The 11,233-nt window shown below is 41.8% G+C and overlaps 1 non-coding gene across 1 annotated transcript; it reads right to left on the bottom strand.

Moving 5' to 3' along the window:
• Window positions 1–9,707: 9,707 nt before the first annotated feature.
• Window positions 9,708–9,814, bottom strand: LOC128595032 (U6 spliceosomal RNA). Its single transcript, XR_008382726.1, has one exon. It is a non-coding gene; the product is annotated as a U6 spliceosomal RNA (small nuclear RNA).
• Between the last annotated feature and the right edge of the window lie 1,419 nt (window positions 9,815–11,233).

The raw sequence follows: 11,233 nt of genomic DNA, 5'->3' as shown, positions 1-11,233 counted from the left end.
TTTGCAAGCCCTGGAGAGCCTATTTGAGGGCAGAAGTCCCAAACTGGTTGCCAGCTATTAAGTTTACCCCCAAAGCATGTAAATAAATGTGCTATTCTCAGAATGCAGGGGGTTTTTTGTTTGTTTGTTTTTTGAGACAAAGTGTGACTATATCACCCTTGGTAGAATTCTGTGGTGTCACAGCTCATACCAACCTCAAACTCTTGGGCTTAAGCAATTCTTTTGCCTCAGCCTCCCCAGTAGGTGAAACTACAGCACAGTGCCTGTCTATTTTTTTGTTGTTGTGGTTATCATTGTTGTTTGGCAGACCCTGAGCGGGGTTTGAACCTACCAACCCCGGTGCATGTGGTTGATGCCGAGCACAGAATGCAGTTTTATAAATTTTAGATTAATATGAGGGTACATGTGATTAGGTTACATTGTTTGTATTTGTTAGGAGAAGTCCGAGTTGTAGTTGTTTTCTTCACCCAGGAAGTGTGCCATATATCATCAGTGCATTGTTCCCTTTGGGTGAGAACTTGCCAAACCCTCTCCCCTTTCTACCTCAGAATGCAGTTTTCTTTCTTCCATTTCTCTTTTAAATTTTATGCTGCACTTATCTGTTGCTGCATAAGAATTACTTCATCACACTGTACCTTAAAACAATGATTTATTATTTCCTCTAATTCTGTAGATTAGGAATTCTGAAAGGGTTTGTCTGGGTAGTTCTGCTCCATATGGAATCAGCTGGAGTCAGAGCTGCATTTAGCTGGTGTCTGGTAGCCAATCTAGAAGACCCAAGCAGCTTCACTTACATGTCTAGCACCTCATTACTTCAGTTGGCCTTGCTACCCAGCCAGCTTTGACATCTTCACAGCACAGCTGTTTCAAGGTGGTGGACTTGGACTTCTTACTTGCCTTCTGGCTTCCACAGAGAGCATCCCAACATGCAAGTGCTTATTAAGCCTCTGTTGGTGTAGCACTTGCTAATGTCCCCTTGGCCAGAGCAAAGCACATGGCCAAAGCCATATTCATTGTGGAAGGGGCTACATTGGGGTCTGAATACATTGGTGCCATGGGGACCACTAATGTAACAACCGGCCACATCCTTGTTTTGCCTTTGTCCTTGACTTGATCTCTCCACTGACTCCTTTGAGTGTTCTAAATGTTTCTGAGTTATTCTTTGACAGTTTATTTCCGGAAATAGTGCCTACCCGGGTTAACTATGGCAACCAACAAAAACATGTAGCCTAAAAGTACACTTCATGCACACCTGGATCCATTGTATCCTCACCTCACCTTCTTTGGCTCCTCCGGTGAGTCTCATTTCAGATGATTGAGCTCTTTGACTCATGCATACTATATCTGATTCTTGGCCTAGTTTGTCTTGAGCAGGTTATGATTGTACATGACTAAACATGTCCACAGTGGGGAAACTTTGAGTTTTGATTTCATGGCTCAATCATTAAGTGATTGCTCTCATGTGAGAGATCATAGGAATTATGTCCCAGTGGGAGGCAGAGGAAACAATCTGGAATATGGCTCAGCTGTGAGACTGTAGTTCCTTCATTTGATGTATGTTTCCATCAGTAGAATTTCCTCTAATCTAAAGATCATCGCTCTCTTCCTCCTTCTAAAACTTTTTTATGTTTACTTATATATTACATGATTATACAGGGTGTCCATAATGTTCATGTGCAATTTATTAGGGTTAACCTATTTTAAATTGCACATGAACTTTATATCCACCCTGTATATAATACATTATATAATATATAATAATATAGATAATATAGCATGATAGTTGTATAATATATGCAAAGATGGATTTCCTATATAAAAGAAGAAAAGCAACCAAATCCCTGGAATGCAATAGCTTTTTCTTTTATATATATATATATTCTTTTTCAGCTTTTTCTAGCATTTCTAACAATTCAATAATTCAAAATCAACTGGGTACCCATAGCTCAGTGGGTAGAGCACCAGCCACATGCTCCAGGGCTGGTGGGTTTGAACCCAGCCTGGGCCTGCTAATCAATAATCCAAAATTGGTACTTTCAAGATGCTAAATAAAATTAAAGGAGAGGAAAAACTTATGTCATTCAAATTAAATCAAGAAATGAAGTCTTCTAGTAGCCATGGAAACCAAGCCTTATTCATTCTTTGAACATTAAGTTCATTTGGCACTTTCAAAATGGGTAAAAATGAGTATCATTATTTTCAGGAGAGAAATAAGGATTGAGGAACTATTATTCTGAACTCACAAGGCAATTAGAAAATTATTTAGATTCTCAACAAAGGAAATAATAAAAATTTTGGTTTTTGTCTACCTCATATAGTTATATCAAATAATATACATGGTGGTACCTTAAAAATCAGATCTTATATGGTATTTTAATAAGTAATCATAATAATACTTTGGAAGTAATAACAAGTAGCAAAACATATTAGAAAAGACAGGCCATGGACATCAGGGAATCTAAGTTATTGTCCCCATAAAAAAATCAGTGTGTATCTCTAATTTAAACATAACTATATCACTATAAAGATGGTACCTGTGCCTGGTCAGTGCTCAATAAATTTTTTTAAGTATTTTGAAAAAAATTATGGATTCCCTGGAAGATGCAGAGAGCATACAGAAAGGTCCCCTACAACCTTACCCAGTTTCCCCCTGTGGTATACTTAACATAAAATTTACCATTTTAACTATAATATTTTAAGGTATATAATTCAATGGCATTATCTATATATGCAATATTGTGTAACCATCACCTCTTTTTTGGGGGGGACAGTCTCACTTTGTCACCCTCAGTAGAATGCCCTGGCATCACAGCTCACAGCAGCCTCAAATTCTTGGGCACAACTGATGCTCATCCCTCAGCCTCCCAAGTAGCTGGGACTACAAGCACCCACCGCAATGCCTGACTGGTTTTTGTTTTGCTTTGTTTTGAGACAGATTCTTAAGCTGTTGCCCTGGGTAGAGTGCCATAAGGTCATCACAGCTCATAGCTACTTCAAATTCTTGAGCTTAAATGATTCTCTTGCCTCAGCCACCTGAGTAGCTGGGACTACAGGTGCCCACTACAATATCCAGCTATGTTATACAAATGGGGTCTCACTCTAGCTCAGGGAACGTGTGAGCTTAGGTGATCTGCTTGCCTTGGCCTCCCAGAGCTAGGATTACTAGGGTTAGCCACTGCGCCCTGCCTCAGAAAGAAGCATTTATTTTATTTTATTTTATTTATTTATTTTTATTATTAAATCATAGCTGTGTACATTAATGCGATCATGGGGCACCATATGCTGGTTTTATAGACCATTTGACATATTTTCATTACACTGGTTAGCATAGCCTTCCTGGCATTTTCTTAGTTATTGTGTTAAGACTTTATGTTCTACATTTACTAAGTTTCACATGTACCCTTGTAGGATACACTGTAGGTGTAATCCCACCAATCACCCTCCCTCTGCCCATCCTCCCCCTCCCTCCCTCCCTCTCCCTCTTCCCCATATTCTTAGGTTATAACTGGGTTATAGCTTTCATATGAAAGCCATAAATTAGTTTCATAGTAGGACTGAGTACATTGGATACTTTTTCTTCCATTCTTGAGATACTTTACTAAGAAGAATATGTTAATAGGGACTTAACAGAAGCCATTTACCTGGGCAGCTGAGAGAAATGGTGGATCCTGGCACTGTTTGTCTGCAAACCCAGGATTTAGGTATCACAGAGAAGAGATGTGTAGAAGCTGACCCTCAGAGAAAGATGAGAATTTGCCCAAGGGTAGTACTGTTTATAATAACACCAAGGTTGTTTGGACCTAAGGCAGGATTTACAGCAAGTACATGAAAATAGAAATCTTACAGGCGGCTGGGCGCCAGTAGCTCAGTGGTTAGGGTGCTGGCCACATGCATCAGGCACATACACCCCGGCTGGTGAGTTCAAACCCTGCCCAGACCTGCTAAAACAACAATGACAACAACAACGAAGAGCCAGGCATTGTGGCAGGTGCCTGTAATCCCAGCTACTAGGTAGGCTGAGGCAAGAGAATCACTTAAGCCTAAGAGTTTGAGGTTGCTGTAAACTATGTTGCGACAACACTCTACAGAGGGCAACAAAGTGAGACTCTGTCTCAATAAAAAAAAATAATAAAGAAAATTAAAAAATAAAGACATTTTAGAGGCTTTCCCAGAGCTGGGATTAATCAGAAATTAACATGGCAGATTAGCATCCAAGATGGAGTTGCTTTATCCTCCACAAGGGGGATGTAGTGACAGAGAAAACCAATCAACCTGTTAAAATAGATCCCCAAAGAGAAGCCTCTCCCTCCTTCCTCTTTCTCTCTTCCTCTCACTCTTCCCTTTCTTCAAGAAAGACTACGCCCTTCACTGAGGCTACTAACCAAATCCACCAGAGGGTGTGGTCCAGGGTCAAGTAGTCACAGACCTGTCTGTCTCAGTTCCTGAGTCTCATGTTCTGGCAGAAACATGACCTCGCATCCCTGGTAGAGACCCCACGTTCTGTCTCACTGCAATTAAATCCTGGCAATTGTGGCGTCCACCGCGAGGCTTCATGCCACTGTACCTTTCCTTCCACTAGCCTCGGAGATCTGGGAGTCCTTCCCATGCTTGGCTCTGTTCTCAGTGCCTTGGAGACTAGGGGCCACCCCTGGTCACCACAAAGTTTGGCACACCCCCCCCCCCCAGGAAGTGTGCCACAGCTTATCAAGCACCATTCCAGTCACAACCTTAATTTTTTTCCAATTTAAAATTTATTCACTATCCATGTATGGAAAATAACTGACACACTCATTACACAGTTATATGCAGTATATAAAAGGAAACGAGAGGTCACGTGACAATAACGTTATAAAATGACAAATTGCATCTTAGATGATGTACCGAAGAAGAGAAAGGCCTTCCCAAACGCTTTCCCAGCAGGGTGCAAACCTCCTTCAGTGAGCACCAAGTCATCTGTGAGGGTTGACACATAGTGCAATGCGAGTTTCCTGTATAATTTAAATAAATAAATTCAGATTTTCTGCTATATTTTTAAGGACAATACCTAAGTAGGACGTTTGCTGAGTTGTATTAATCAAAAATGCTTGAAGAGAGCAGAGCTGAGATTTCCTGCAAAAAATGCACACGATGTAGTCAGCTGAGTTTCGAAACGTTTCCTGGAAAAAAGGCACACGATGTAGTCAGCTGAGTTTCGAAACGTTTCCTGGAAAAAAGGCACACGATGTAGTCAGCTGAGTTTCGAAACGTTTCCTGGAAAAAAGGCACACGATGTAGTCAGCTGAGTTTCGAAACGTTTCCTGGAAAAAAGGCACACGATGTAGTCAGCTGAGTTTCGAAACGTTTCCTGGAAAAAAGGCACACGATGTAGTCAGCTGAGTTTCGAAACGTTTCCTGGAAAAAAGGCACACGATGTAGTCAGCTGAGTTTCGAAACGTTTCCTGGAAAAAAGGCACACGATGTAGTCAGCTGAGTTTCGAAACGTTTCCTGGAAAAAAGGCACACGATGTAGTCAGCTGAGTTTCGAAACGTTTCCTGGAAAAAAGGCACACGATGTAGTCAGCTGAGTTTCGAAACGTTTCCTGGAAAAAAGGCACACGATGTAGTCAGCTGAGTTTCGAAACGTTTCCTGCAAAAAATGCACACAATATATTCTAAAAGGATGTGGTGAGCCAGGCGTTTTTGTTTGGTTTTTGGTGGGAAGAAATGCTGTTTTACTCAGATTGGTTATTTCCATTGAGCACCTCTCTCCTGCATTTATTGAAAAAAAAAAATTTAGGAACAAATATCAAACTTTAAATCAGGATAAATAGGATTTCTCCTGCAACTCTTCAGCTGCCAATATCAAAAATAACTTAATTGTGGGTGGCGCCTGTGGCTCAGTGAGTTGGGCGCCAGCCCAACTGAGGGTAGCAGGTTCAAACCCAGCCCTGGCCGAACTGCAACCAAAAAATAGCCGGGCGTTGTGGCGGGCGCCTGTAGTCCCAGCTGCTCGGAGGCTGAGGCAGGAGAATCGCGGAAACCCAAGAGCTGGAGGTTGCTGTGAGTCCTGTGACGTCACGGCACTCCACCGAGGGCGGTAGAGTGAGACTCTGTTTCTACAAAAAAAATAAAAAATAAAAATAACTTAATTGTTTTAAGAGAAAGGTGCTATATATTAATTACTAAGTAACTCTGATTTCTACTGCTCTTAGAACTTCTTCAGAGTTGGACAGCCTAGTGTGGAAAACTGATACAATTGCTGCTGAAACTAATTTGTGAATTTTGTAGATGCTGTGGATTCACTCCATCCAACAAATTCTGCAGCATTTGCTAAAAAAAAAAAAAAAAAAAAGAAATCAAACAAAAAAACTTTTAAAAAATTAGATTAATATGAGGATACAAATGTTTAGGTTACGATGTTTTCATTTCAAAGGTAGAGTTCAAGTTGTAGTTGAGCCCTTTACCCAGGGGGCTTGCTGAACACCCTCACATTGTGCACATTAGGGGACATCCCTTAAATCACCCTCCCTAGACTATACTTCTGTTTTTTTCTTTCATGTGGGCAAACAGTTGTTTATATTGTAGTTTAATATTAGTATTGAGTACATTGGATGCTTCCCACCCCCCATTCTTGAAATACTTTAATAAGCTGAATGTGTTTCAACTCCATCCAGGTAAACACAAAAAAATGTGAAGTCTCCACCTTTTCTTATGGCTGAATAGTACTCCATGGTATACATAAACCACTTTGTTAATCTATTCATGGGTTGATGGGCACTTGGGTTGCTTCCACGTCTTGGTAATTGTGAATTGATCTGCAATAAACATTCTAATGCAAATGTCATTGTGGTAAAATGATTTTTGTTCTGGGTAGATACCTAGTAATGGGATTGCAGGACCAAATGGAACGTTGACTTTTAGTTCTTTGATGATTTTCCATACTTCTTTCCATAGAGGTTGTATCAGTTTGCGGTCCCACCAGCAGTGCAAAAGTGTTCCCTCCAATCCACATCCACGCCAGCATCTGCAAGTTGAGGACTTGAAATGATGTAGGCTAATCTCACTAGAGTTAGGTGATATCTCAGAATGGTTTTGATTTGCATTTCTCTGATAATTAGGGACGATGAGCATTATTTCATGTGTTTGTTGACTATTCATCTATCATCTTCAGAGAAGTTTCTGTACAAGTCTCTTGCCCACTTAGAAATGGGGTTGTTTGCTCTTTTCTTGTTGATTAATTTGAGTTCTCTATAGATTCTAGTTATCAGCTCTTTGTCAGATTCATGGCATGTAAATATCTTCTCCCATTCCAAAGGCTCTCTGTTTGCTTTAATTGTGGTGCCCTTCGCTGTGTAGAAGCTTTTTAGCTTGATCATGTCCCATTTATGTATTTTTGATGTTGCTGCAATTGCCAAGGGGGTCTTCTTTATAAAATCTTTTCTCAGGCCAGTCTTGTCAAGCTCTTTCCTCATACTCTCTTCTAGAATTTTTATGTTTTGTGTCTTAAATTTAAATCTTTTATCCAGCGAGAGTCAATTTTTTTTTTTTTTTTTTTTGGTTATTGGCCAGGGCTGGGTTTGAACCCACCACCTCTGGCATATGGGACCGGCACCCTACTCCTTGAGCCACAGGCGCCACCCGAGAGTCAATTTTTATCAGTGGTAAGAGGTTCAGGTCCGATTCCAGTCTTCTACAAGTGTCTTCTAACCAGTTCTCTGAGCACCAGTTATTCAATTGGGATTCTTTTCCCCAGTGCATGCTTTTGTTTAGTTTATCAAAGATCAGGTGGCAATGTGTAGCTGGGTTTGTCTCTAGGTTCGCTATTCTATTCCATAGATCTGTATCTCTATTTTTGTTCCAGTACCATGATGTTTGGATCACTATAGACTAGTAGTATAACCTGAAGTCTGGTAATGTGATCCCTCCAGATTTGTTTTTATTTCTTAAAATTGTATTGCCTATTTGGTTGGCTTTTTTTTCTTGGTTTCATATGAAACAAAGCACTATTTTTTCAAGTTCTTCCAAGTATGACATTGGTGCTTTGGTGTTGGCAATGTGTCTTTAAGTTCTATGAGGGAAGGCTGACCACATTCACCTTAATAAGGAAGCAGATGAATTGCTACCAGTGAGTCAGATGGGGATTACATTAACTCTGTAGATCAATTTGTATAGTATGGACATTTTAACAATGTTGATTCTTTCTAGCCATGAGCATAATATGTTCTTCCATTTGTTTGTTGTTGTTGTTGTTGTTTTGAGACAGAGCCTCAAGGTGTCGCCCTGGGTAGAGTGCCGTGGTGTCACAGCTCACAGAAACCTCCAACTCTTGGGCTTAAGTGATCCTCTTGCCTCAGCCTCCCAAGTAGCTGGGACTACAGGCACCTGCCACAATGCCCAGCTATTTTTTGGTTGTAGTTGTCATTGTTGTTTGGCAGGCCCCAGGTGGATTCGAACCCGCCAGCTCTGATGTATGTGGCTGGGGCCTTAGCCACTTGAGTTATAGGTGCTGAGCCTGTTCTTTCATTTGTTAATGTCTTCTGTTCTTTCTTTTCTTGGGGTTTCATAGTTCTCTTTGTAGAGATCCTTCACATCCTTTGATAGTTTGTTAGATATATTCCCAGGTATTTCATTTTCTTTGGAGCTACTGTGAAAGGAATTGTGTCTTTGATTTCATTCTTAGCTTGACTGTTATTGGCATATATGAAGACTACTGATTTGTGGATATTGATTTTGTATTTCAAGACATTACTATATTTCTTTTCTTTTTCTTTCTCTCTCTTTTTTTTTTTTTTTCTTTTTTGAGACAGAGTCTCACTTTGTCATCCTTGGTAGCATGCCATGGCATCATAGCTCACAGCAATCTCACACTCCTGAGCTTATGAGATTCTCTCACTTCAGCCTCCCAAGTAGCTGGTACTACTCTGGTCCCATTAGAATACCTTGACCTCCTGTGGTCCCATTAAAATACCCTTGATCTCCTTCTCTTGTCTGAATGCATGGCTAGGTCTTCCAGCACCATGCTGAATAACAGTGGTGATAGTGGGCATCCTTGTTTAGTTTCAATTCAAAGTGGAAATGCTTTCAGTTTTATTCTATTCAATATAGTATTGACTGTGGGTTTGTTGTAAATGGTCTCTATCAGTTTAAGAAATGTCCCATATATGTCCCCCCCCTTTTTATTATTTTTTTTTTTTTTGTAGAGACAGAGTCTCACTTTATGGCCCTCGGTAGAGTGCCGTAGCCTCACACAGCTCACAGCAACCTCCAACTCCTGGGCTTAAGCGATTCTCTTGCCTCAGCCTCCCGAGTAGCTGGGACTACAGGTGCCCGCCACAACGCCCGGCTATTTTTTGGTTGCAGTTTGGCCGGGGCCGGGCTTGAACCCGTCACCCTCGGTATATGGGGCCGGCGCCCTACCGACTGAGCCACAGGCGCCGCCCCCCCCCCCTTTTATTTTTAAAGTAAATTTATTTCAGGTTAATGTGAAGGTGCAAACAACCAGGTCAAAATATTTGATTTTGTTAGATAGAGTCCTTCTTGTGGTTATGTTCCACACACAAAAGTTGTGCCAACCATCCCCTACCTGGTGCCCACCCATTCAGTGAGAGCAGCCCAACTCCCTCTCCTTGAAATGGGATGAGTTTTTCATTCATGTGGGCATGCAACAGATTGTCTACTGGCTTCATATTAGTACTAAATACATTGGATAATTGTTTTCCCATTCTTGTAAAAATATGGAACTCTTCATGAATTTGCATGTCATCCTTGTGCAGGGGTCATGCTAATCTTCTCTGTTTCATTCCAATTTTAGTATATGTGCTGCCACAACAAGCATCCACCCACCCACCCCCATTTGAGATAGAGTCTCACTCAGTCACCCTGGGTAGAGTGCCATGGCATCAGAGCTCACAGCAACCTGGAACTCTTGGGCTCAAGCAGTCCTCTTGCCTCAGCCTCCTGAGTAGCTGGAACTGCAGGTGCCACCACAACACCCAGCTAGTTTTTCTATTTTTAGCAGAGACAAGGTCTCACTCTTGTTCAGGCTGGACTTAAACTTCTGAGCTCAAGTGATCCTTGAGCAGCTCAAGTCTGCCTCAGACTCCTAGAGTGCTAGGATTACAGGCATGTGCCAAGCTAAAGAAAACCTCTTTTCTATTGTGCCTGTAGAAGGACTTGTACTTTTAGCTAGCAATTGCATAACTCAGTATATCTGCAGAGCCTTCACCACTTCCCAATCCACACCCCTCCAACCCCCAGGCAAGGAGTAAATCCTAAAATGAGCCTAGGTGGGTCTTGTAGCCAAGGGCAGTCAACTCCATTAAACTGTGCCGGGGCTGAGAGAATTTTGGAATTCTACACCTGTGCCCTAAATTCAGTAGTCTCCATTCTCAGAACCCCATGACTCTTGTGGAGCTGAGAGCCAGCACATTATGTATCATCTGTGGGTTTTCAGTTACCAATTGCAAGATGTATATTCCTCCCATTCCAAGTCCTTTATTTGGTGTAGTAAAACTCTAGTAGAGGCTGCTGGTGTTGTTGGGCCCTCCTACCCAGCTGCTGCTGCAGCCAGTTGCTGAGCTCTATGATTTAGCTGTGGGCCATAGATTGAGCAATGTGTCTCTAGGTTCTATGAGGGAAGGCTGACCACCTTCACCTTAATAAGGAAGCAGATGAATTGCTACCAGTGAGTCTGAAAAGAATGGGACAGTCTGGATTACAGAAAAAACAGGAGAGATTCAAGGTGTAGTTGCCATAATTTATTGAAGAAGGTTTTCAATATCTCACTAGGAGGGGTTTCCTAAGTAGAAGGAAAGTACAGTCAAATTGAAGGAAAGAGGAGAAGGAAGGGCTTGGCGCCTGTGGCTCAAGTGGCTAAGGTGTCAGCCACATACACCTAAGCTGGCGGGTTCGAATCCAGGCTGGGCCTGCCAAACAACAATGACGGCTACAACCAAAAAAAGCCGGGCGTTGTGGCAGGCACCTGTAGTCCCAGCTACTTGGGAGGCAGAGGCAGGAGAATCGCTTGAGCCCAAGAGTTGGAGGTTGCTGTGAGCTGTGATGCTGCTGGCATCACAGCTCACAGAATGAAGACGTGGATCTCTTGGTTTGGGACACTGTCGCACAAACCAGGTTTTTAGGGATAGAGCCCTAAGTATGCGTGGACTTGGTATGAGCAAAGACAGATGAGTAGAGCTGGGTGAAGACAGGGACGTGAAGTCTGGTAGAGAAAACATGAGCCGCAGCTCGGTGCAAA

The sequence above is a fragment of the Nycticebus coucang genome, chromosome 9 (assembly GCF_027406575.1).
Source record: "Nycticebus coucang isolate mNycCou1 chromosome 9, mNycCou1.pri, whole genome shotgun sequence".
In the NCBI taxonomy this organism is placed as follows: domain Eukaryota; kingdom Metazoa; phylum Chordata; class Mammalia; order Primates; family Lorisidae; genus Nycticebus; species Nycticebus coucang.
The sequence above is the reverse complement of the archived record's forward strand: the minus strand, read 5'-3'. Positions and strand labels throughout refer to the sequence as shown.